The following is a 26,799-nucleotide window of genomic DNA, read 5'->3' on the forward strand; positions in this document are numbered from 1 at the left end:
GATAATTGGCTACAATGTCTTGAGGTTAACCTTTTTTCTGTAAAAAGTTGGAAACTTTTTAAGATTTTGTGTAGGTAATAATATATATTATTAAAAATATGTTTGGTACCTTTTTTTGTGTATGGGAAAGCATACATTTCAATGTTTATGGTTTATAAAGTGTGTTCAAAATAAGAACCTACAGCTTAAAACATAATGATAAAATTAAATTAAATTTTCTTTTAAGCTATAGAACTTGAATGCAGTGTTAACTAACCATAAGTGCTTAATAGTCTATGAACAATTGATATACTGTATATCATGTTATTTGCTTATATTGTACACTACAAATGCAAATATTTTGGATAGAGATGGTATTGTCCCTAAATAAAAGATTCCTTCTAAAAGCTTTGGGAGCACTCGGCTCTAAGAGATGCACGAGCCGCGTGTCCGTCACAACCCGAGAGACAATCTTCCCTCACAAGTTAAAGCAATGAACTAACCAGGTATCTCCAGGTTTTAACTAAAAATCAACAACAACAACAATCAGGGACGGAGCTTGAAGATGAACACGAGGGTGGCCGAATTACATCAAACAAAACATGTAGTGCCATATAAATAAAGCAGTCATAAAAAAAAGTGCTACAACACAGCTCGACGACCCTTAAGGTTCTTAAACTCATCAATTACAGACTCTGAATCAAACATTTGTGCAATTTCTCTTTCGATGTAAACTACCAAGTTAGATGCAAGAAAATGGTCTAACATCTTATTACAAAGTTATTAATTATAGTAACTATTAGAGTTCCATGTCAATCTTACTCAGACATCAAAAACCAAACGTATCATCAAATAACACGACTTAAAAAATCAAAGATACCAACATTTAGTTTATTTATAACAATATAACTAAATAACTAAACCTTATAAAAGAGGCGGTTTGACATATTGTATTACCTCTGTAGAATGAATTATGAATTATAAAATAAATACTAATAAATAATAATAGATATCCCTCCGTCCAACAATAAGTGTCCACTATTGATTTTTCAAAGTCAAATTTTCTCAACTTTGACCGTAAATATTTGTGTTCGTATTATATAATATTTGATAAAAATTATATCAATGAATTGAGTTTTTAAATATGTTTTCATTCATATAACTTTTATCAAATATTATATAACACAAATAAATATATTTACGGTCAAAGTTGAGAAACCTTGACTTTGAAAAATCAATAGTGGACACTGATTGTGAGACGGATGGAGTAATAAATAAGGAGTATACCTTTTGCAATGGATTGAATTTGATCTCCAGTCAACTACTAATCACTAGTAGAATTAAGAAAAAAGAAAAGTAGAAAAAAGAAAAGTAGGCTGGATGAAGGCAAAAAGGTAAATTAAAAAACTCAATTTTTTCAAACTCCTAAAATTGCAAGAATCGAGTATGGGATGGCCCAATTGCAAGTAATTTCAAAATGATCCCTTAAAAATAAAAAAACTACTACATAGTCCAAATTTTTGTGGGGTGGCCAGGGCCCACCCCTGCCCCTATTATACTCTGTCTCTGACAACAATACTCAATAACCGGGTAGGAGAGGTGAGATGTAAACAATTCTTCCTCTACTCTAGAAAATAGAAATATGGTTTGCTCCGCCACCCCGCACGACAAATGAGTGGCTCCGATAGTTTTTTTTTTTTTTTGAAAGACAAACTCACACACCCATTTAATACTAACACGAATATATACACCACGAAATGTCCTAAGCATGACTCGAACCCTCAACCTCAAGGATGTAAGGGTGACCTCGATACCGCCAAGCCATTGGCTAGTTGTTGGGCTCAATACGGAAGTTTTGCTAGGATCAGTATTTAAGTTGTTTAGTACTGCTTCAAAGAATAAATATTAGCATTGACGCTGCATCTACTCGATGATGATATGGTGGCCCATGTTGGAGACTTTGGTTTAGCTCGATTTCTTGGTATCGGTTCAAACCATAATAGCTCAATTGGGGTTAGAGGAACATTTTGTCACGCACCATTAAAATGTGCATAATACTACAATTTTTAAATGATGCTGAGTGTTAAAGAATAACAATAAAGTAAAGACATACCTAGATTACTTCTTGTGGTAAAGTTTGACTTTGGATCAGAGAAGGTCCTTTCTCATCATATCCAAGTTTAGATGGACATAACAAGACAATAGGCAACAACACCACAGTCAACATAACAGCAGCAAATACAGAAGTATCAAACGGCTCTATAACAACTTCTTTCTCTTTGTGTATAAGTGGTTCCAAAATGTTAATTGGATCCATACTTAAACTAGAAATAGCTGTTAGGCCATTTGATGTATAAAAGCAAGTTCATAGGCATTGTAATACTCACTTAATCTGTTTGAAATAACAGATACATAATAAAATACATTCAAAGTTTGTTTAATTACTTGAAAACATGGTCTCAGAGTGGGTGTGCTGATCTTGAATCATAGCAACACGTTTTTAATCTCATCATTTACCTACTGAGTTGCTGCCATGTCTTCTGACGGTAGCGAAACTCGATCTAACCCAACCAACAACACTCAAACCCATGAATTATCAAACCAATTGGCGGATCTTTTAAAGAACAGCATTCAATCACAACCCAAATTATCTGATAGTTTGAAAATCAACATTAGCTTGTCAAGTCAAAACTATGCTTTGTGGTCCCGAATGATCAAAGTGGCTATAGGAGGTAAATCAAAAAATCTACTAAAACACTTAACATCAGACCCACCAGCAGAAAACACTGATGAATTTGATCAGTGGGAACAAGAAGACTTAATAGTCTTTTCTTGGTTAATCCAAAATATAGAGCCAAACCTCGCAAGCAACTTGACCGAATTTCCTACGGCCAATTCACTTTGGGATGCTCTTGTAACCACTTATTGTAGTGGTAAAGATAAGCTTCAAAACTTCGATTTACATGTGAAGGCTAATGATATCAAGCAAGCCAACATGTCACTCGAAGACTTATGGATCACAATGCAGGGAATCTGGGGAGAAATCGATAGACGAGATCCAAATCCCATGAAGTGTTCCACTGACGTCATGATATACAACAAATTTCGAACAGAGCAGAAACTTTTTCAGTTTCTAAATGCTCTTGACCGAAAGCATGATATAATTAAAAGAGAAATCTTGAGAATAGATCCGTTACCAACACCAGAAGAGGCTTATGCAGCTGTGAGAAAGGAGGTGGCTCACCAACACATTTTAGGGCAAAGCAATCACAAAAGAATCAAATCAAGGAATTGCATCAGGTTTGGTGGCAGCGAATAAACCCAAACGTGTAGGGCAAGCCTCCAATTCCTTTTCTCACCATGCCAAACCATCGATACCCAAGGTTGATAAATCTAAGTTGGTGTGTACCAAGTGTGGAAAAAAGAGACATACAAGGGAACAATGCTTCAAAATCAAGGGATTTCCTGATTGGTGGATTAAACCGGGCAAGGTAGCAGCGGCAGTAGCAGAACCACCACCGAAGCAGAAGTAGGCTTTGGAGGTGTTGCTGTACACGAAACCAACCGAGGTAAGTTTCCCAGAACCTTTTCATCTTTATCTAAAAATTGTAGCCTGAATTGTATAAGTGATAAGATAAATTTGGGGAAGACAAATTTAGGTCACAAGATAAAATTGGGAAGGGAAAGTACAGAGATCGATGGTATGGGAAAGGGGATAACAGGTCACGTGAATAGCCTAGGGAAAGTACACTTTTTTTTTTTTTTTTTATACGGCGCTGTTTCGGGAGCAATTAGCAAGCGTCTACTTATTGGCGACTTGACTGTCGCTTAGAGCCTAAATCGAATTCCCGACTCGACTGTTACCTATTGTCTATATATTCTAGCTTTGTCTCATAAGCTGTTATCGGTAAGTCATGTAACTAAAGAACTAAATTGTAAAGTCCTCATATATCCAATATTCTGCATCTTATAGGATATACAGACGGGGATTGTGATTGGACGTGGCACTGAAAAAGGGGGCTATATTATATTGACGAAGTTTCTCAAAGAGGTACCTTGTTACTTGCTCACGTAACACCTACGAGGGAAGTTTGGTTATGGCATCCGAGATTGGGACATCCTTCGGTCGGCTATCTACGTTTTTTATTTCCTAGTTTATTTCCTTCTAATATTACTTTATGTTGTGAAACTTGTATTCTGGCACAGAACCACCGAAGCACCTTTAAAACTTCTAATACTCGGAAGAATGTACCTTTTACTTTAATTCATTCTGATGTTTGGGGGCCAGCTCCGATCAATGGGGGGAAAACATTAGATATTTTGTTACTTTTATTGTTGACTGTACCCGAATGACATGGATTTATTTTTTAACAAATATTTGAAATTTTTTGTCATTTTTATAAAATGTTTCAAACACAATTTAATAAAAATTTACAAGTTTTAAGATCAGATTAGGGGGGGGGGGGGGGGGGGGGAATTCATCAACACATCCATGAAACTTTTTTGCGAAAAAAACAGGATTATTCATCAAACAACATGTCCTCATACCCTGGAACAAAATGGTGTAGCAGAACGAAAAAATCGTATACTTCTAGAAATGACTAGAGCTTTACTAATTGAATCCAAAGTTCCGAAAGGTTTCTGGCCTGAGGCACTTGCTACTGCAACCTACCTTATAAATCGGTTACCCACTAAGATTCTTGGCACAAAAACCCCTCGTGATGTATTGTCCCAATTTTTTACTCTACCGTCCTCACTTAATCTTGAACCTCGCATTTTTTGGTGCTCGGTCTATGTTCACACTCCAAAACATGAGCGTACAAAACTCGATATGTGTGCCGAGAAATGTGTTATGGTAGGTTATGGTGTCAACCAAAAGGGATATCGATGTTATAATCCCAAAAGACAGACCATTATTACTACGATGAATTGTGATTTTATTGAAACAAAATACTTTTACAATAAATCCCAACTCACGAGTGAAGAGGAGAATGAAAGTAATGACACTCTAAGTTGGATGACATAGGTACCACCTCAAACACCAAACCCCAAGCCAATAACACCTAACCCCGAGCAAATAACACCAAACCCCGAGCCAATAACACCTGACCCCGAGCCAATAACACCTGACCCCGAGCCAATACAAAACTCAAACTCCGAACCTGTACAAATCTTGACACCAAACCATGAGACCACTGAAACCTCCTCGAATAACGAGCATCAAAATCAGGAGGAACAACATTCCGATGCAACCACCTAACGATATGTCCTACCTCAAAGAACCAATAGAGGTGTCCCACCAAAATGATACTCTCCAGAGAAAGAAGCACAAAGATCTAGGTACCCTATGGCTAATATAGCACAAGGAAACCTATCAAAAGAAGCCCAAAAATTTAATTCCGCAATTTACTCTGAAAATATTCCAACTTCCGTTGAACAAGCCTTAAAATAAAAAAATCTGGAGAAAAGCAATGGAAATGGAAATGGAAGCTTTGAATGAAAATAACACATGGGAAAATTGTGTCATGACTCAAGGAAAGAAACCAGTGGGACGTCGATGGGTGTTTACGATAAAGCACAAACCAGATGGTACTATTGAAAGATATAAAGCCCGATTGGTTGCAAAAGAATACACTCAGACATACGGGATTGATTACTCCGAAACTTTCTCACCAGTTGCTAAGATTGATACCATTAGAGTTCTTTTCTCAATCGCTGCTAATGAAGAATGGCCACTGCATCAGTTTGATGTAAAGAATGCATTTCTACATGGCGAATTGAAAGAAGAAGTCTATATGGAAGCACCACCAGGATTCGCCGATGACTTTAAAAATAGGGAAGTTTGTCGACTTAAAAAGGCTTTATATGGGTTGAAACAATTTCCGCGGGCATGGTTTGGGAGATTCACCTTAGCTATGAAAAGTTATGGTTTTAAACAAAGTAACTCAGATCATACCCTAGTTTTTAAACAAAGAAATAATCTTATTACATGCTTGATTATTTATGTTGGTGATATGATCATCACCGAAAATGATAAAGAAGAAATTTCAAAACTAAAAACAAATTTATTTAACGAATTTGAAATGAAAGATTTGGGCAAACTTAAATATTTTTTAGGGATTGAGGTATTACGATCCCAACAGGGAATATTTATCTGTCAAAAGAAGTATATACTTGATTTTCTTGCAGAAACAGGGATGATCGATTGTAAACCAGCAGATACTCCCATGATTCCAAATCAGAAGTTATACATGGAAGACGAAGCTGATCTTGCTGATAAAGGGCGATATCAAAAACTTGTTGGAAAACTAATCTACCTTGCCCATACTCGACCAGATATAGCACATGCAGTCGAGGTTTTTATAAGTCAATTCATGCATCAACCGCAAGTTCACCACATGGAAGCTGTAACCAGAATCATCAGACAGTGGATCATGGAGTTGTCTTTAAGAAGAACGGACATTTAGAAACCAAAATCTATACAGATGCTAGATGGGCCGGAGAAAAAGAGGATAGAAGATCTACATCAGGATTTTTTACACTCGTAGGAGGTAATCTAGTTGCATAAGTGGTCTCACTCTCAAGCGCCGAATCAGAATTCAGAGGAATAGCCAAAGGAGTAGCTGAAGCCTTATGGGTTAAAAATTTACTAACAGAAATTGGGTTCCCACCAAAAGAAGCTATACAGATTATGTGCGACAATGAAGCTGCAATAGCCATCTCAGAAAATCCAGTTCAACATAACCGAACAAAACATTTTGAAGTGGATAAGCACTTTATTAGAGAAAAATTGGATGCAGAAATTATTTCCTTACCACACGTATGATCAGAAGACTAGTTGGCCGACATTCTAACCAAATCAGTAAACGGAAGACTCTTTAACGAAGTTCTTGTCAAGTTAAATATCGGGAACCCCACTATTCAACTTAAGGGGGAGTGCTAAAGAATATCAATAAAGTAAAGACATACCTAGATTACTTCTTGTGGTAAAGTTTGACTTTGGATCAGAGAAGGTCCTTTCTCATCATATCCAAGATTAGATGGACATAAGAAGACAATAGGCAACAGCACAGTCAGCATAACAGCAGCAAATACAGAAGTATCAAACGGCTCTATAACAACAACTTTCTCTTTATGTATTAATGTTAATTGGATCCATACTTAAACTAGAAATAGTTGTTAGGCCATTTGATATTTGATGTATGAAAGCAAGTTCATAGGCATTGTAATACTCACTTAATCTGTTTGAAATAACATATACATAATAAAATACATTCAAAGTTTGTTTAATTAATTACTTGAAAACACTGAGTTGATTAATATCATTGGACACGAAAAAAATTCTAAACTAAGAACAAGATGCATTACAGGAAACCTAACATTGGTGTTGAGTTGATAAGAAGACTTGGCCTTCCATTTTCCAAGTTAGCTGAAGATGAGACGTTTTCTAATAACATGTGGTGTTGATAGTACGAACTAGTTTAAAATCTTGTGGTGCATATTTTAAGGATAAGCATGCATGGACAGATGTTTTTGTTTACTTAGAAAATGTCTCCTTCAAGTTTGTAACTTAATGTGGAGAAATAGGACGCAGTTGGTGGAGGCTAACACTTTAACTAAATAAGGTTAACAAAAAGTGGCCCATCAGTTATATTAGTCACTGATGTTATATTTTTAACCACATAAATCGTTTGATTATTTTAATAATAATGTAAATAAATATAGCAGAATGCAACAAACGTTAAGTTATCTTGAATTGATAAAATATAAAAGCAAACAACATGAGGTTAGAAAGCTAATACAAACTTATCTTTGTGATCAATTATTTTGATCAGATTCAAAAATGAACTTAAGTATGTCTGTACTTGTGGGGACACTCAGAGAGCTTGCTCTCTTCTTTCCTCTTTGGTAGCTATTTGCAGGAATACCTCAATTCGGTTTGGCACCACTATTTGAATAAACAAATAGAAAGTTGTGTTCCCTAAGCGTTGAGAAAGTATTACACATGTCTGCACATGCGTTAAACTTCTGCATTCCCATATGGTCTTGTAAGGTCACTTGTCAGCCACCGACACGTGTCCTTTTCTGTTCAACTTTGTCTTCGGCTTCTGTTGAATAGTACAATTGATGTAGACCACACATGAAACCATTATGCTTGTAATGGCGCATAATTCGTCTAAGTGTTGTATGTTGTCACTAGCTATGTTGGTTCTTCTGCTTGCTCACTTGATCTTGATGATTTGCTGGGCACACATCATGTGCTGATTGAAGAATACTGTCTATCTTGTGCTGGTAGACCAGACATCATATAATAACACTCGACACAGCAACAAATGATGTCTATAAATAAATAAACATATGCTGGCTACACATAACATTTTAGTGTACATAACTGCCATTTTATCATAATTAAATCCTTAATTATTTTGGGAACTCGACAGATTACTTCATTACTTCAATTCTTCGAGGAGCATCTTCCAAACCTAAAAGTTTCACAAACTGACAACTATGGACCGATTGAAGTTAATTGGAAAGATAAGGATGATGGAGGAAACATGATGTCATCGTTTCTGCAACAAATGTCAATGGCTTATCCTGACCGCTCTACTGCAATGCCATCTGTTGGTGGCTTCGAGTATTCAGGTAAAGTCAGTATATTATAATTCTAATATTCTTAAGTGATTTGAGTTTATATACTCCATTATTGTGTGTAATAGTTTACTTATCTTTATAATATTATATTGGTGGCAGGGATGACAAGCTTTATTGGTGCTGATAATGTTCAAATGGAGGATTTTGTATGTTCTTATGTATTATTTTAATAATTTTATCTACTGATATATTCAGTTTATTGAGTGTTTCTCTTATTTATTACATATTTCAGGTTCTAGAAGAGCCATCTGATACTCATATTCCTGGCATTGAAGATTCTATGCAAACTCCAGGGGTACGTTGCTCCATTTTTTATTTTTTTTATAATGTTAAATGGTGGCTTGTTGTATTTTGATTAAAAACATTATTATGATTGCAGATAACTAGCCAGAGGTTGTCGGTTGGTACGACGCCTAAAACATTAAGGCTACCAAAACAAGGAGAGATGCTTTTGTCTGTTCATGGTTCACCCCTCGGTGTGTTCAAAGAAAACAACATGGATGCGATACACGGTAAGATATTATTATGAACTGCTGTATTGTTTCATGTTCTGCATGTTTTTAGTGAAGCAAAATTCTCACAGTTGATTTTTGGATTATTAGTTATCATATACTTAGTTAGATTGGTTTTTTTTAATCATTCAATTTTAATCTGCAGAGACCGAGGAAGAATGAGCTGTGGTTTGGTAGAACAGATATGCTAAATTTACTTGACTTTAATTTTGTGATGTACAGAGTTGTATGTAGAATTTTTAATCTAAGTTCCATCAGAGAAGTTTTTGTAATGCAATTTACTGTATTAAAAATGATGATTGTTGCACATTGTTTTGTTATCAAGCTACTTGTTTGTTTTGCATTTAGTCTTGTTGCAGTTGCAGTTAAAGTAGAGGTTAAGAATTTGTCATGCTGGGACTTTCGATCTGCACGACTGGCTCGAGCTCAGCTCGTCTAAATCTGACTGAGCTCAAATTGTCTCGAGCCTAACATATGAAGTTCGAGCTCGGCATGTCTGACTACGATCTGTGCCTATCATCGGTTTTGGCTATCCCCGACTTGAGGTATTGTTGTAATTACTCTCCATTTTCTAAATATAATTCCTTTTTCTAAGTTGTTTAATTCGTTATTTATCAGATAACCTCTGAATCTCACCATCATCTAAAGGCTTAGGGTTTGTAAAAAGTTGAAATTTGGGGATACAGTAAGAATATTACTCCGTATAATGTTAATTTTAAATTAGGTTAGTTAATTAGGGTCTGATTGAATTGCTGACATGCTTATAGAGTAAATTCTGGATATGACCTAAAATAAATTAGTAGGTTCTTCGTGTTTTGGAGGAAGCTTTAGAACCCTAGGTTACTGTCCTGTCTTTCAGTTCTTTTGTGCTCATCTAATTAGCTAATTAGAACACTTATTAATCCGTTTTTTTCTTAGATTTATGCTTCCTTGGTTCAATTTCTATTGTACATATAGTTCTAATTGTGTTATTTGAATTCAGTAAATTATTGCTGTGGGCAACTTAATTACAATTTCTGATGCAACCCTACGGTATGTTCCTTTGCTCCTTCACTCCAACATACGTTTGTATATTCTCGATTTGTGCCCTTTGTATATATATTCTGTTAAATGAATACTAGGGTTTATATGATTCAAAAAATTTCGCTGATTATTATACAATATTGGTTAGAATTAACGATTTAATCTGTCTGTGCTTACATAATTTTTAAATGAGAAGGTCAATTATGTATTACCAAATTCTCATATATTTATATGCATATTTTTTGGGGATACAGTTTATTACAACTAGGTTTGCTTTAAACCAGTTTAACATTTTATAATCAAATATATGCTTCAAACCACTGTAACATTTAAACCAAATCATTTGCTTAATTTGCTTACAAGTTTACGGGTGAGTGTTGATTGATAAGTTTTCCAAACAAGTATACATAAATAAGCTAATAAATACTAGATATTGTATACTTTACATTTGATAGATAATGGTGACTCGCTATTCGCTAATACAGAAAAAAGTATTTGGATACCGCTTAGTACCAAGCATTTTTATCCTACCATGCTAATGATGTCAGTTTGCTTGTGTGAAAGTTTGTTCATTCTTGAAATTACTAGTATTATGTAGCTATTTACGTTGATATGCCATAGCCGAAGCTGTGATTGAATGTTTTCATACACAAGATGCTAGTTCTGGGGTAGTAACTATTTGTAACATGCTAAAAATCTCATTTTGAAAATGATTGAACGTCTTGATTTTTCTTCTAGATACATAGATTTTTTTTGATTTGTTTATTTCCCTACACTTTTATCTGTTATGCACAAACTTTAAAGGGACACGAAGTATTATTCAAAAGAACATGATACATAGATTTTTGATGGCACCAATGAACTTACACGTTGAGAAACCACTTATCATATCTATTATAATACTTTGCCAATTAACGAAGAATGCGTCTGAATAGGTACAGTTTGATAAGATATCAATATCGTTGAAGTTTTAGTCTTTTTGTTAACAAATTTTCGAAGGATTTGCTATTGATTCCTTCTGGTGTCGGTGGTCAAGCTTCATGATCTGCTTTAAGTTTTGAGGACTTTGATAAGTCTTGCTTACTTGTAGTAGATAAATTAAACATTCCTAAAATGAATGATATGTTACATTTACTTGTTTATTTAAGGAAGACTTTTTAAGTAATATGAATTTTCTTGCTTTAGGTTGCCTTCCATCTCGTCTATATGAAGTTCAATCTTGAAATTCTTGGCTCTGTTTCATTGCTAACTGAATGAGATTGGGTGTACGTCAAGATTGAAACAGAGCCAATAATTTCATTGCTAATTGAAACTTGCCATATTGGATACAAGAGTGTACAGAGAATGAGAAAGAAGATTACAATTCACTAACTGCCTATTACAACAGAATTAGAGCTTATTTAACTAATTGGTGATAACCGTTTTTTTAGCAGCAGTCTGTTAGAAACAAACTTCCAGTTACTGCCTTTGCACGTGCAATTCATGTGACCTTGGCCATGTGCAGCTCACGTGTGTTCTCGTAACAATCCTTCCCCCTTAACACGATTCTTGTCCTCAAGAATCGGTCGACAGAACATCGAAATCTGGAAAACGAATCATAATATCTTCGAGAGGCTCCCATGTTGCATCTTCACTTGTTCCATTAACCCATTGAATTAAGCCATATATCACAGCTCTGTTATTACTCTTGACCATCTTGCGAGCCAAAATTTTCAAGGGAGTGTTAGCTATGACTCCAGTGTCATCAAGGGAGTGTTAGCTATGACTCCAGTTTCAATTAGCAATGAAATTCTTGGCTCTGTTTCAATCTTGACGTACACCCAATCTTTCCAATATGGCAAGTTCCAATAGGCAGTTAGTGAATTGTAATCTTCTTTCTCATTCAGTTTGTTGTTTAGTTGGAAAGATGCATTGTTTAATTGGTTTGAAGTTATTCATATAATTATGAAAATTGTTGAACTTTTTGCAGTTATTAAAGTGCTCCCAATGGAGACACTCCTCCATCTTAGTCCTCATGTGCCAAATCAGTGTCACATCAGCACTTTCTTCCCAGGACTAAACCCAAGACTAAACACTCCCAACCATGACACTCCTTCCTCACCCACTAATTAATCAATTGTACAAGACCACTAGCAAAAAGTACCACAAAACTTGCTTTCATCCCGTCCTGAAATATTTCACAGAAAAACGAAATGGAGGGTTGAAGTGTGGGTGGATCTGTGGGCGGAGTGTGGGCGGATTGCTGCCATCAAGGTCCAACTGGACGCATCTGTGGGCGGAGGTCAAGATATGACCAATGGGAGCGCCCATAGATTGCAGAAGGATAACCATGAACTATATTTATCATGGTTACTCACATGGACTATTACCAAAGTCATTAGACATATACTTATATCACCATGAAATCAAACCATATATTGAACATATTTGACAACAAATGTTATGCAGGTTTAATATATATCATCTTCTACTTGGCATTTACTATCAGCTCTTCAAAGCAATGTTGGTACTATAGCTGAAAGGCCAAAAGAAGGCACCTCAAATGCCTTGAACTGTATCTAGAATATGCTGCAACTCATGAACAACATTTTCGATATTCATCCTTTGAGATGGCGATTCTAAAGAGCATGATACTCCAATCTTCAGAGTTAAAGCCATACATTCCTCTATAATCTTCGCATTTGAAGGCTTACTTTTCACATCAACAGAATCCTCGTGATGAAAATTTAGAAGTTCCCCATCGATAATATCATTTACATGATCTGGTAAAGCCATGTATGCAAAGTTATGAAGGCTAACACCTTCCTTAAATGTGTTATCTATCGGCTTTTTCCCGGCCATCACCTCGAATAATAATATTCCATAACTATAGATATCCCCACTACTTTTCATCTCATTCCCAAGGCCATACTCTACAAGTTATAAACAATTAATATAGAGAAACACCGTGTATTATTATTAAATTAATCAATATTAGTATGTCTACATTACTTTACCTGGAGGTGCATAACCAACTGTTCCTTTAACGGCAGATGAGCTGTTTACGTTTGAGTTTGTTCCAACAAATCGAGCTAAACCAAAGTCTCCAACATGGGCCACCATATCTTCGTCAAGTAAAATGTTGCTTGGCTTCAAGTCAACATGAACAATTCTTGTTATGGAGTGATTGTGAAGATAATCAAGTGCGCTTGCGACATTGATGAGAATATTTATTCTTTGAACAAGGTTGAGTCTAGATTTATTACTTTCACTTGAATGCACCCAATCATGTAAACTTCCATTGGGCATGAACTCATAAATCAATGCTTTAAAATCATTACCTTGAAAGTCAACACTTGAACATGAGGTTATTATCTTTAACAAATTGCGATGTCTAATACTCCGCAATACTTCACACTCCGCTATGAAGCTTCTCTCAGCTCCTCGGTTTTGAAGATGCAATACTTTGACCGCAACCAATTTGTCATCTTCACCAAGTGTTCCTTTATAAACAGAACTAAACCCACCCTTGCCAATTAAATTGGCTTCAGAGAAGCCATTGGTAGCTTTCAGAAGTTGACTGTATGAAACTTTTAAGAATCACCCATCCATCGATGATGATAATTCAAACACTAGGTCCCTACTTTTCTTTTTACAGAAAGCATACATAAAACCTAATAGGTGACGAGTGCACACGCAATCAAAATGAATATCACAAAAAGAGGAAACTTTTTCTCGTTATGTTTCTTCGTTTTCGTCTTGTTACATTTGGGTAACCCGAGTTTAGCTAAGCCACCACAAAGCCTACTATTACCCAAAATTGAGAACGCACTTGAATTAGCAAACACTCCTACTACCGGTACTTCACCCTCAAAATCATTAAAGGATAGATTCAAATATTGTAACGAGAACCGTTCAAAGAACTGTGGGATTTCGCCTGATAAATTATTATAAGAAAGATCAAGCTTTTCGAGTCCTCTCAGAGAACTTAACGATGATGGTATCATGCCTTGAAATAAGTTTCCCTTTAGGGACAACAATGTAAGGCTAGTGCAACCACCAAGGCTAGTAGGTATGTTACCCGAAAGACGATTATCAGATAAATCCAAAGTATTCAACATCTTGAGGTCTCCAACCTCAACTGGAACTGAACCAGTCAAATTGTTATCAGAAAGACTTAATGTTAGGGTTAATGATGAAAGTTGTAAAATTTCTTTAGGTATGCTGCCATTAAGTTTGTTGTTATAAAGAAATAATTCTGATAATTGACGACAGTTCCCCAAGCTTGATGGAATATGGCCTTCGAGTATGTTGGTTTCTAAATACAAAGTATCTAACATCGATAGGTTTCCTATAGAAGCAGGGATCGATCCTGAAAGTTGGTTCTGAAATAGACTAAGCAATAGTAGATTTTGAAGGTTACTAATAACAGAAGGTATATTTCCTGTGAACAGATTCTCGGATAATACTAAAGTGGTTAATCCAACCAGATTACTTATCCCCAAAGGGATGTTTCCAGATAACTTATTCCCTCCTACATCTAAGTTTTCAATTTGATCCGAAAGATTACCGATTGATCCCGGAAGAGCTCCTTCAAACTTACAATTAAAAAGATATAATGTCTTTAATTTACTGCAGTTTCTCAAGGATTCGATAAACTTCATTTCACCAGCTTCTGATCGTCCATGGAGATTGGTATTACCTAAGGCTATTAAAGAAATATCACTTAATTTTCCAAAGTCAATTGTCAACTTCCCTCTGAAATTATTGTAACCAATTTCAAGAAATCTTAACTTGGAACAATTAGATATCGAGGGAGGAAGATGTTGGTGATTTTAGCATGATCCAACATACATTTTAGGGATTGGATTACTAACTTGAAAGTGTCTTTCGAACCATTGATACGTTACACGAATTCGGAGAAGTGTGGAGTGCACGTTCGTAGTGGTTTGAGGTTTCCTTTAGACTTGGAAATGTTATTTGAAACATAAGAAATGCGAAACAAGACTTGAAAAGGCCATACGAGTGAAAACCTTGAGTTTGGAAAAATGGAGTGCTGGCCAGGCTTAGCCCGCGGTGAAATGTCCCGTTCTTATTGATTAAAAACGTTCCATATTAATTGATTTCGTTGTGAGGTTTTGACCTCTATATGAGACGTTTTTCAAAGACTGCATTCATTTTAAAACAAAACATAACCTTTATTTCATCAATAAAGGTTTAAAAAGCTTTACGTAGATTATCAAATAATGATAATCTAAAATATCCTGTTTACACACGACCATTACATAATGGTTTACAATACAAATATGTTACAACAAAATAAGTTTCTTGAATGCAGTTTTTACACAATATCATACAAGCATGGACTCCAAATCTCATCCTTATTTAAGTATGCGACAGCGGAAGCTCTTAATAATCACTTAAGAATAAACATGCTTAAAACGTCAACAAAAATGTTGGTGAGTTATAGGTTTAACCTATATATATCAAATCATAATAATAGACCACAAGATTTCATATTTCAATACACATCCCATACATAGAGATAAAAATCATTCATATGGTGAACACCTGGTAACCGACATTAACAAGATGCATATATAAGAATATCCCCATCATTCCGGGACACCCTTCGGATATGATATAAATTACGAAGTACTAAAGAATCCGATACTTTGGATGGGGTTTGTTAGGCCCAATAGATCTATCTTTAGGATTCGCGTCAATTAGGGTGTCTTTTCCCTAATTCTTAGATTACCAGACTTAATAAAAAGGGGCATATTCGATTTCGATAATTCAACCATAGAATGTAGTTTCACGTACTTGTGTCTATTTTGTAAATCATTTATAAAACCTGCATGTATTCTCATCCCAAAAATATTAGATTTTAAAAGTGGGACTATAACTCACTTTCACAGATTTTTACTTCATCGGGAAGTAAGACTTGGCCACTGGTTGATTCACGAACCTATAACAATATATACATATATATCAAAGTATGTTCAAAATATATTTACAACACTTTTAATATATTTTGATATTTTAAGTTTATTAAGTCAGCTGTCCTCGTTAGTAACCTACAACTAGTTGTCCACAGTTAGATGTACAGAAATAAATCGATAAATATAATCTTGAATCAATCCACGACCCAGTGTATACGTATCTCAGTATTGATCACAACTCAAACTATATATATTTTGGAATCAACCTCAACCCTGTATAGCTAACTCCAACATTCACATATAGAGTGTCTATGGTTGTTCCGAAACATATATAGATGTGTCGATATGATAGGTCGAAACATTGTATACGTGTCTATGGTATCTCAAGATTACATAATATACAATACAAGTTGATTAAGTTATGGTTGGAATAGATTTGTTACCAATTTTCACGTAGCTAAAATGAGAAAAATTATCCAATCTTGTTTTACCCATAACTTCTTCATTTTAAATCCGTTTTGAGTGAATCAAATTGCTATGGTTTCATATTGAACTCTATTTTATGAATCTAAACAGAAAAAGTATAGGTTTATAGTCGGAAAAATAAGTTACAAGTCGTTTTTGTAAAGGTAGTCATTTCAGTCGAAAGAACGACGTCTAGATGACCATTTTAGAAAACATACTTCCACTTTGAGTTTAACCATAATTTTTGGATATAGTTTCATGTTCATAATAAAAATCATTTTCTCAGAATAACAACTTTTAATTCAAAGTTTATCATAGTTTTTAATTAACTAACCCAAAACAGCCCGCGGTGTTACTACGACGGCGTAAATCCGGTTTTACGGTGTTTTTCGTGTTTCCAGGTTTTAAATCATTAAGTTAGCATATCATATAGATATAGAACATGTGTTTAGTTGATTTTAAAAGTCAAGTTAGAAGGATTAACTTTTGTTTGCGAACAAGTTTAGAATTAACTAAACTATGTTCTAGTGATTACAAGTTTAAACCTTCGAATAAGATAGCTTTATATGTATGAATCGAATGATGTTATGAACATCATTACTACCTTAAGTTCCTTGGATAAACCTACTGGAAAAGAGAAAAATGGATCTAGCTTCAACGGATCCTTGGATGGCTCGTAGTTCTTGAAGCAGAATCATGACACGAAAACAAGTTCAAGTAAGATCATCACTTGAAATAAGATTGTTATAGTTATAGAAATTGAACCAAAGTTTGAATATGATTATTACCTTGTATTACAATGATAACCTACTGTAAGAAACAAAGATTTCTTGAGGTTGGATGATCACCTTACAAGATTGGAAGTGAGCTAGCAAACTTGAAAGTATTCTTGATTTTATGTAACTAGAACTTGTAGAATTTATGAAAAACACTTAGAACTTGAAGATAGAACTTGAGAGAGATCAATTAGATGAAGAAAATTGAAGAATTAAAGTGTTTGTAGGTGTTTTTGGTCGTTGGTGTATGGATTAGATATAAAGGATATGTAATTTTGTTTTCATGTAAATAAGTCATGAATGATTACTCATATTTTTGTAATTTTATGAGATATTTCATGCTAGTTGCCAAATGATGGTTCCAATATGTGTTAGGTGACTCACATGGGCTGCTAAGAGCTGATTATTGGAGTGTGTATACCAATAGTACATACATCTAAAAGCTGTGTATTGTACGAGTACGAATACGGGTGCATACGAGTAGAATTGTTGATGAAACTGAACGAGGATGTAATTGTAAGCATTTTTGTTAAGTAGAAGTATTTTTATAAGTGTATTGAAGTCTTTCAAAAGTGTATAAATACATATTAAAACACTACATGTATATACATTTTAACTGAGTCGTTAAGTCATCGTTAGTCGTTACATGTAAGTGTTGTTTTGAAACCTTTAGGTTAACGATCTTGTTAAATGTTGTTAACCCAATGTTTATAATATCAAATGAGATTTTAAATTATTATATTACATGATATTATCATGTATGAATATCTCTTAATATGATATATATACATTAAATGTCTTTACAACGATAATCGTTACATATATGTCTCGTTTAAAAATCATTAAGTTAGTAGTCTTGTTTTTACATATGTAGTTCATTGTTAATATACTTAATGATATGTTTACTTATCATAGTATCATGTTAACTATATATATATCCATATATATGTCATCATATAGTTTTTACAAGTTTTAACGTTCGTGAATCACCGGTCAACTTGGGTGGTCAATTGTCTATATGAAACATATTTCAATTAATCAAGTCTTAACAAGTTTGATTGCTTAACATGTTGGAAACATTTAATCATGTAAATATCAATCTCAATTAATATATATAACCATGGAAAAGTTCGGGTCACTACAGTACCTACCCGTTAAATAAATTTCGTCCCGAAATTTTAAGCTGTTGAAGGTGTTGACGAATCTTCTGGAAATAGATGCGGGTATTTCTTCTTCATCTGATCTTCACACTCCCAGGTGAACTCAGGTCCTCTACGAGCATTCCATCGAACCTTAACAATTGGTATCTTGTTTTGCTTAAGTCTTTTAACCTCACGATCCATTATTTCGACGGGTTCTTCGATGAATTGAAGTTTTTCGTTGATTTGGATTTCATCTAACGGAATAGTGAGATCTTCTTTAGAAAAACATTTCTTCAAATTTGAGACGTGGAAAGTGTTATGTACAGCCGCGAGTTGTTGAGGTAACTCAAGTCGGTAAGCTACTGGTCCGACACGATCAATAATCTTGAATGGTCCAATATACCTTGGATTTAATTTCCCTCGTTTACCAAATCGAACAACGCCTTTCCAAGGTGCAACTTTAAGCATGACCATCTCTCCAATTTCTAATTCTATATCTTTTCTTTTAATGTCAGCGTAGCTCTTTTGTCGACTTTGGGCGGTTTTCAACCGTTGTTGAATTTGGATGATCTTCTCGGTAGTTTCTTGTATAATCTCCGGACCCGTAATCTGTCTATCCCCTACTTCACTCCAACAAATCGGAGACCTGCACTTTCTACCATAAAGTGCTTCAAACGGCGCCATCTCAATGCTTGAATGGTAGCTGTTATTGTAGGAAAATTCTGCTAACGGTAGATGTCAATCCCAACTGTTTCTGAAATCAATAACACATGCTCGTAGCATGTCTTCAAGCGTTTGTATCGTCCTTTCACTCTGCCCATCAGTTTGTGGATAATAGGCAGTACTCATGTCTAGACGAGTTCCTAATGCTTGATGTAATGTCTGCCAGAATCTTGAAATAAATCTACCATCCCTATCAGAGATAATAGAGATTGGTATTCCATGTCTGGAGACGACTTCCTTCAAATACAGTCGTGCTAACTTCTCCATATGTCATCTTCTCTTATTGGTAGGAAGTGTGCTGATTTGGTGAGACGATCAACTATTACCCAAATAGTATCAAAACCACTTGCAGTCCTTGGCAATTTAGTGATGAAATCCATAGTAATGTTTTCCCATTTCCATTCTGGGATTTCTGGTTGTTGAAGTAGACCTGATGGTTTCTGATGCTCAGCTTTAAACTTAGAACACGTCAAACATTCTCCTACGTATTTAGCAACATCGGCTTTCATTCCCGGCCACCAAAAATGTTTCTTGAGATCCTTGTACATCTTCCCCGTTCCAGGATGTATTGAGTATCTGGTTTTATGAGCTTCTCCAAGTACCATTTCTCTCATATCTCCAAATTTTGGTACCCAAATCCTTTCAGCCCTATACCGGGTTCCGTCTTCTCGAATATTAAGATGCTTCTTCGATCCTTTGGGTATTTCATCCTTTAAATTTCCCTCTTTTAAAACTCCTAGTTGCGCCTCCTTTATTTGAGTAGTAAGGTTATTATGAATCATTATATTCATAGATTTTACTCGAATGGGCTCTCTGTCCTTCCTGCTCAAGGCATCGACTACCACATTTGCCTTCCCCGGGTGGTAACGAATCTCAAAGTCGTAATCATTCAACAATTCAATCCACCTACGCTGCCTCATATTCAGTTGTTTCTGATTAAATATGTGTTGAAGACTTTTGTGGTCGGTATATATAATACTTTTGACCCCATATAAGTAGTGCCTCCAAGTCTTTAATGCAAAAACAACCGCGCCTAATTCCAAATCATGCGTCGTATAATTTTGCTCGTGAATCTTCAATTGTCTAGACGCATAAGCAATCACCTTCGTTCGTTGCATTAATACACAACCGAGACCTTGCTTTGATGCGTCACAATAAATCACAAAATCATCATTCCCTTCAGGCAATGATAATATAGGTGCCGTAGTTAGCTTTTCTTTAATAACTGAAGCGCTTTCTCTTGTTCATCCTTCCATTCAAATTTCTTCCCTTTATGCGTTAATGCAGTCAAGGGTTTTGCTATTCTGGAAAAGTCTTGGATGAACCTTCTGTAGTAACCAGCTAGTCCTAAAAACTGGCGTATGTGTTTCGGAGTTTTCGGGGTTTCCCACTTTTCAACAGTTTCTATCTTTGCCGGATCCACCTTAATACCTTTTTTGTTCACTATGTGACCGAGGAATTGAACTTCTTCCAACCAAAATTCACACTTTGAAAATTTAGCGTACAATTCTTCCTTCCTCAATACTTTTAACACCTTTCTCAAATGTTCACCGTGTTCTTGGTCATTCTTTGAGTAAATAAGTATGTCATCAATGAAAACAATGACAAACTTGTCAAGGTATGGTCCACACACTCGGTTCATAAGGTCCATGAACACAGCTGGTGCATTAGTTAAACCAAATGGCATGACCATAAACTTGTAATGACCATAACGTGTTCTGAAAGCAGTCTTTGGAATATCATCTTCTTTCACCCGCATTTGATGATACCCGGAACGTAAGTTAATCTTTGAATAAACAGACGAGCCTTGTAGTTGATCACATAAGTCGTCGATTCTCGGTAGTGGGTAGCGGTTCTTGATGGTAAGTTTGTTCAACTCTCGGTAGTCGATACACAACCTGAATGTACCATCTTTCTTCTTGACAAACAAAACAGGAGCTCCCCACGGTGATGTGCTTGGTCGAATGAAACCACGCTCTAAAAGTTCTTGTAATTGGCTTTGCAGTTCTTTCATCTCGCTGGGTGCGAGTCTGTAAGGAGCACGAGCTATTGGTGCAGCTCCTGGTACAAGATCTATTTGAAATTCAACGGATCGATATGGGGGTAATCCCGGTAATTCTTTCGGAAATACATCGGGAAATTCTTTTGCGACGGGAACATCATTGATGCTCTTTTCTTCAGTTTGTACTTTCTCGACGTGTGCTAGAATAGCATAGCAACCTTTTCTTATTAGTTTTTGTGCCTTCAAATTACTAATAAGATGTAGCTTCGTGTTGCCCTTTTCTCCGTACACCATTAAGGGTTTTCCTTTTTCTCGTATAATGAGAATTGCATTTTTGTAACAAACGATCTCTGCTTTCACTTCTTTCAACCAGTCCATACCGATTATTACATCAAAACTCCCTAACTCTACTGGTATCAAGTCAATCTTAAATGTTTCGCTAACCAGTTTAATTTCTCGATTCCGACATATATTATCTGCTGAAATTAATTTACCATTTGCTAATTCAAGTAAAAATTTACTATCCAAAGGCGTCAATGGACAACTTAATTTAGCACAAAAATCTCTACTCATATAGCTTCTATCCGCACCCGAAACAAATAAAACGTAAGTAGATTTATTGTCAATAAGAAACGTACCCGTAACAAGCTCCGTGTCTTCCTGTGCCTCTGCTGCATTAATATTGAAAACTCTTTCGCGGCCTTGTCCATTCGTGTTCTCCTGGTTCGGGCAATTTCTAATAATGTGGCCCGGTTTTCCACATTTATAACAAACTACATTGGTATAACTTGCTCCGACACTACTTGCTCCGCCATTACTCGTTCCGACACCATTTGTTCCTTTCGTTCTATTAACCCCTGGTCCGTAGACCTCACACTTCGCCGCGCTATGACCATTTCTTTTACACTTGTTGCAAAATTTGGTGCAGAACCCCGAGTGATACTTTTCACACCTTTGGCATAGGTGCTTCTGATTGTTGTTGTTGCGGTTATTATTGTTGTTGGGATGATTGTTGTAGTTGTTGTTGTTGTTGTTGTTATTGTTATTGGGCCGTTTGTTGTAGTTGCGATTGATGTTGCGATTGTTGTGATAATTGTTGCGATTATTGTTGTAATTGCTGTTGTTGTTGTATTGGTGATTCTTATCACCATTTTCCTCCCACTTTCTTTTGACTTGCTTCACATTGGCCTCTTCAGCAGTCTGTTCTTTAATTCTTTCTTCAATCTAGTTCACTAGTTTGTGAGCCATTCTACATACCTGTTGTATGGAGGCGTTCTCGTGTGAACTTATATCTTCTTGGATTCTTTCCGGTAATCCTTTCACAAACGCGTCGATCTTCTCTTCCTTATCTTCGAATGCTCCCGGACACAATAGGCACAATTCTGTGAATCGTCTTTCGTACGTGGTAATATCAAATCCTTGGGTTCGTAACCCTCTAAGTTCTGTCTTGAGCTTATTGACCTCTGTTCTGGGACGGTACTTCTCGTTCATCAAGTGCTTGAATGCTGACCACGGTAGTGCGTACGCATCGTCTTGTCCCACTTGCTCTAGATAGGTATTCCACCATGTTAACGCAGAACCTGTGAAGGTATGCGTAGCGTACTTCACTTTGTCCTCTTCAGTACACTTACTTATGGCAAACACCGATTCGACCTTCTCGGTCCACCGTTTTAATCCGATCGGTCCTTCGGTTCCATCAAATTCCAAAGGTTTGCAGGCAGTGAATTCTTTGTAGGTGCATCCTACACGATTTCCTGTACTGCTAGATCCAAGGTTATTGTTGGTATGTAGCTCAGCCTGTACTGCGGCTATGTTTGAAGCTAGAAAAGTACGGAATTCCTCTTCATTCATATTCACGGTGTGTCGAGTAGTCGGTGCCATTTCCTTCAAAATAGTCAAATGGAACAAGTTAATCATACAGAATATTAAGAGTAGTTAATAGTATTTCGTAGCATAATATGAACTCATTTATAAAAACTTTTTCTTCATATTAGTATTTTATAAGTTTAAATTCGGGTAGTACCTACCCGTTAAGTTCATACTCAGTAGCTAATATACAATTCAACTACTACAATTCTATATGAAAAACTGATTATAATAATATTTCGCGTTCAAACTTTTACACAATATTTTACAAACTTACAATACCGATTATTTTACATATAGCATGAAATATAGCACACAATAAATTTGATACAAGATGGTTGTGAAGATAATTCTAGCTAGTACACAAGTCGTTCAGCAAAGGCAATAAAGATACGTAATTCATACGTCCAGAAACAAGTCATGCATTCTGGTTTTACTAGGATTACTTCCCATCCTTGGTCTTGTGGAACATAACCGTTATGGCCGTTGATAAGACAGCGTGTTGTAACGTTGTCAAAGGGACGAGGGTTACGTAATGTCCAACAGTCCCGTAACAATCTAAAAACCTCATTTCTTACCCCAATTACCGACTCCGTCACTTGTGGGAACATTTTGTTTAATAGTTGTAGCCCGATGTTCTTGTTCTCACTTTGGTGAGAAGCGAACATTACTAATCCGTAAGCATAACATGCTTCTTTATGTTGCATGTTAGCATCTTTTTCTAAATCACGAAGTCCAATATTCGGATATATTGAGTCAAAATAATTTCTTAACCCATTGCGTAAAATAGCATTTGGGTTCCCCGCAATATATGCGTCAAAGTAAACACATCGTAACCTATGGATTTCCCAATGTGATATCCCCCATCTTTCGAACGAAAGCCTTTTATAAACCAAGGCATTCTTGGAACGTTCTTCGAATTTCTTACAAACTGATCTCGCCTTAAATAGTTGTGCCGAAGAATTCTGACCGACTCTAGACAAGATTTCATCAATCATGTCTCCGGGTAGGTCTCTTAAAATATTGGGTTGTCTATCCATTTTGTGTTTTTATACTGTAAAATAGACAAGAGTTAGATTCATAAAAAAAAATACTTATTAATACAAGCAATTTTTACATATATCATAAAGCATAAGCACACTATATTACATATATTACACCACACGAATACAACTATCTTATTCCGACTCGCTTGTTTCTTCTTCTTCGGTTTTGGTTCGTTTTGCCAAGTTTCTAGGGATATATGATGTTCCCCTAATACGAGCCGTCGTTTTCCACATTGCTTTAGAAAAACCTGGTGGTTTAGAGGTTCCCGGGTCATTGTTACAACTTAAGGACTTCGGGGGTTGACGATACATATAAAGTTCATCGGGGTTGGAATTAGATTTCTCTATTTTTATGCCCTTTCCCTTATTATTTTCTTTTGCCTTTTTAAATTCAGTTGGGGTAATTTCTATAACATCATCGAAATTCTCGTCGGAATCCGATTCATAGTAGAATTGGTAATCCTCCCAATATTTTGCTTCCTTGGCGGAAACACCATTGACCATAATTAACCTTGGTCGGTTGGTTGAGGATTTTCTTTTACTTAACCGTTTTATTATTTCCCCCACCGGTTCTATTTCTTCATCCGGTTCCGATTCTTCTTCCGGTTCCGATTCTTCTTCCGGTTCCGACTCTTCTTCCGGTTCCTCTTCGGGAACTTGTGAATCAGTCCACGAATCATTCCAATTTACATTTGACTCTTCATTATTATTATGTGAGTCAATGGGACTTGTTCTAGAGGTAGACATCTATCACATAATATCAAACGCGTTAAGAGATTAATATATCACATAATATTTGAAATGTCCCGTTCTTATTGATTAAAAACGTTCCATATTAATTGATTTCGTTGCGAGGTTTTGACCTCTATATGAGACGTTTTTCAAAGACTGCATTCATTTTTAAAACAAACCATAACCTTTATTTCATAAATAAAGGTTTAAAAAGCTTTACGTAGATTATCAAATAATGATAATCTAAAATATCCTGTTTACACACGACCATTACATAATGGTTTACAATACAAATATGTTACATCGAAATCAGTTTCTTGAATGCAGTTTTTACACAATATCATACAAACATGGACTCCAAATCTTGTCCTTATTTTAGTATGCAACAGCGGAAGCTCTTAATATTCACCTGAGAATAAACATGCTTTAAACGTCAACAAAAATGTTGGTGAGTTATAGGTTTAACCTATATATATCAAATCGTAACAATAGACCACAAGATTTCATATTTCAATACACATCCCATACATAGAGATAAAAATCATTCATATGGTGAACACCTGGTAACCGACATTAACAAGATGCATATATAAGAATATCCTCATCATTCCGGGATCCTCCTTCGGACATGATATAAATTTCGAAGTACTAAAGCATCCGGTACTTTGGATGGGGCTCGTTGGGCCCGATAGATCTATCTTTAGAGTTCGCGTCAATTAGGGTGTCTGTTCCCTAATTCTTAGATTACCAGACTTAATAAAAAGGGCATATTCGGTTTAATAATCCAACCATAGAATGTAGTTTCGATCACTTGTGTCTATTTCGTAAAGCATTTATAAAAATTGCGCATGTATTCTCAGCTCAAAAATATAAAGGGTAAAAAGGCAAATGAAACTCACTTTCACAGATTTTTTACTTCGTCGAGAAGTAAGACTTGGCCACTGCTGATTCACGAACCTATAAAAATATATACATATATATTAAAGTATGTTCAAAATATATTTACAACACTTTTAATATATTTTGATGTTTTAAGTTTATTAAGTCAGCTGTCCTCGTTAGTAACCTACAACTAGTTGTCCACAGTTAGATGTACAGAAATAAATCGATAAATATTATCTTGAATCAATCCACGACCCAGTGTATACGTATCTCAGTATTGATCACAACTCAAACTATATATATTTTGGAATCAACCTCAACCCTGTATAGCTAACTCCAACATTCACATATAGAGTGTCTATGGTTGTTCCGAAATATATATAGATGTGTCGATATGATAGGTCGAAACATTGTATACGTGTCTATGGTATCTCAAGATTACATAATATACAATACAAGTTGATTAAGTTATGGTTGGAATAGATTTGTTACCAATTTTCACGTAGCTAAAATGAGAAAAATTATCCAATCTTGTTTTACCCATAACTTCTTCATTTTAAATCCGTTTTGAGTGAATCAAATTGCTATGGTTTCATATTGAACTCTATTTTATGAATCTAAACAGAAAAAGTATAGGTTTATAGTCGGAAAAATAAGTTACAAGTCATTTTTGTAAAGGTAGTCATTTCAGTCGAAAGAACGACGTCTAGATGACCATTTTAGAAAACATACTTCCACTTTGAGTTTAACCATAATTTTTGGATATAGTTTCATGTTCATAATAAAAATCATTTTCTCAGAATAACAACTTTTAAATCAAAATTTATCATAGTTTTTAATTAACTAACCCAAAACAGCCCGCGGTGTTACTACGACGGCGTAAATCCGGTTTTATGGTGTTTTTCGTGTTTCCAGGTTTTAAATCATTAAGTTAGCATATCATATAGATATAGAACATGTGTTTAGTTAATTTTAAAAGTCAAGTTAGAAGGATTAACTTTTGTTTGTGAACAAGTTTAGAATTAACTAAACTATGTTCTAGTGATTACGAGTTTAAACCTTCGAATAAGATAGTTTT

The 26,799-nt window shown here is 35.4% G+C and overlaps 1 pseudogene; it reads right to left on the reverse strand.

The window, feature by feature from the left end:
* Window positions 1-12,704: 12,704 nt before the first annotated feature.
* Window positions 12,705-26,799, reverse strand: part of LOC139863247 (uncharacterized) — a 47,054-nt pseudogene continuing 32,959 nt past the window's right edge.

This window comes from Rutidosis leptorrhynchoides, chromosome 8 (assembly GCF_046630445.1).
Source record: "Rutidosis leptorrhynchoides isolate AG116_Rl617_1_P2 chromosome 8, CSIRO_AGI_Rlap_v1, whole genome shotgun sequence".
NCBI classification, from domain to species: Eukaryota; Viridiplantae; Streptophyta; class Magnoliopsida; order Asterales; family Asteraceae; genus Rutidosis; species Rutidosis leptorrhynchoides.